The sequence below is a fragment of the Oreochromis aureus genome, unplaced genomic scaffold (genome assembly GCF_013358895.1).
Source record: "Oreochromis aureus strain Israel breed Guangdong unplaced genomic scaffold, ZZ_aureus HiC_scaffold_57, whole genome shotgun sequence".
Taxonomy (NCBI): domain Eukaryota; kingdom Metazoa; phylum Chordata; class Actinopteri; order Cichliformes; family Cichlidae; genus Oreochromis; species Oreochromis aureus.
In genome coordinates this window covers 133,795-135,865 of record NW_024108955.1, presented here as the reverse complement: position 1 = coordinate 135,865, position 2,071 = coordinate 133,795, and positions in this window count along the sequence as shown.

Here is a 2,071-nt window from a genome sequence, read left to right as displayed (position 1 = left end):
CGCTTAGCGCTTAATCTACCCGGTACTCGCAGACGCACCCCGCGCCAGCACTGTGTGGAATCGAACGAGACCACGCTGACGCTCGCTGCCTGCTATCCACGCTTGTTAGCTTTCACGAATGAGTTTGACAACGCCGCCGCGACATGCTAACAACGGCCGGGTATGGGGCGACTTCAGAGACGCCTGTAAAGCTGCAATAGCGCTGGTACACCCTGACAAATTCCGGATAGCGACTCAATGGCGTGCCGCACGATGTGTGCGAATGTTTTCCCGAAGCGAGCTGAGCGCCACACGGTAGAGTGGCTTACCCGCGAGACGTGTCAGATGAAGGAGATGTACACGCTTGTGTCGCACGCTCTACTTTGGAACAGAGAATGAGAAATGCCCGCCGCCAGTAAGATTGTCGATGCGAATTTTGTTCGCCCGCATACAAAGTCTCGGTTGTTGAAGCAACTCGTCCGCTGATGATGGCATTGGCTCACATTCCCATGTCCTTCGGTCGCCTGAAGGGTATTTTCCCTCAAACCGCCGCGATGTGGTCCGAGTTCACTGCAAGATTAGAATCGTGTGCCAGTGTGACCCTGAAACTTTGCGGTAACGTGAAGCCGCACCTGAGGGTGAAACTCATGGCTTCGCTTCTAGGGAGGTGTGGACGGTCGGTGGGATTACGCCGAACGAATTCCATCAGGACGATGAAAATCTACTGCTTTTGCAACCTGACCTGAGCTGTGACAATGTTTATTTTGCTCCAGACATAACTTTGGTGTGTAACCTGAAGAAACAATGTGGGAGTTGTACATAAGCAAAGCCACCCGCTACCAAAGAAATGGAGACCGGATATTTCAACATGTTGGCGACGCTGTCATGGAAGCGCCAGGAGAACAAACGAGTGTAACGATTCCCCACCGCTTCTTCGAGCAAAGCAACGCCGCAATCGGGTATTCAGACTCAAGTATGTGAAAGTCGACGGCGCCTCCGACAACGATGATGTGTCAGACTACATGGAAGTATGCACCTTGAGCGCTACAATCGCTAAAATGTACGGTTTCGCCATCTGGAACGAAACGCTTGAACGAAACACGCCAAGGCTCGAATATTCCGACTGAGCGGGCTATTGACAACGAACACTGTAACGCCACAATGCCACGGATTGCAGCAACATAAGCATAGTGGGATATTGCAACAACACCCTGTACGTGACATGATGATTGTGTATGTCCTGAATAAAAAAAGAAAGAAACACTCGATGGAACCTGTTCTGTTTCAATGTGTCTTTATTTATCACAAGCACAGTACACCGAACATACAGCAACAACCAAATCATCAAATCAACCATGACACCACCAGAACGAGTGTGGGGATTTTTTGCGCCTCAGTCCCCTGACCGAGAGCGAGAGTCCCCAATTGACAGTACTTATTCCAAAGATTTGGGATTGTATAAATCACTTTATTGTATTATCCGTGATCAATAATACATACAAGAATGATTGGGTAATGTAGCCAGGTCGGTTGGGTAATGTAGCCAGGTCGGCTGGGTAATGTAGCCAGGTCGGCCAGCTTTGTGCTGCAGGTCGGTTGAGTAATGTAGCCAGGTCGGCTGGATAATGTAGCCAGGTTGGCTGGGTAATGTAGCCAGGTCGGCCAGCTTTGGCGCTGCAGGTCGGCTGGGTAATGTAGCCAGGTCGGCCAGCTTTGGCGCTGCAGGTCGGTTGGGTAATGTAGCCAGGTCGGCTGGGTAATGTAGCCAGGTCGGCTGGGTAATGTACCCAGGTCGGCAGGGTAATGTAGCCAGGTCGGCTGGGTAATGTAGCCAGGTCGGCCAGCTTTGGCGCCTGCAGGTCGGCTGGGTAATGTAGCCAGGTCGGCCAGCTTTGCGCTGCAGGTCGGTTGGGTAATGTAGCCAGGTCGGCTGGGTAATGTAGCCAGGTCGGTTGGGTAATGTACCCAGGTCGGCTGGGTAATGTAGCCAGGTCGGCTGGGTAATGTAGCCAGGTCGGCTGGGTAATGTAGCCAGGTCGGCCAGCTTTGGCGCCTGCAGGTCGGCTGGGTAATGTAGCCAGGTCGGCTGGGT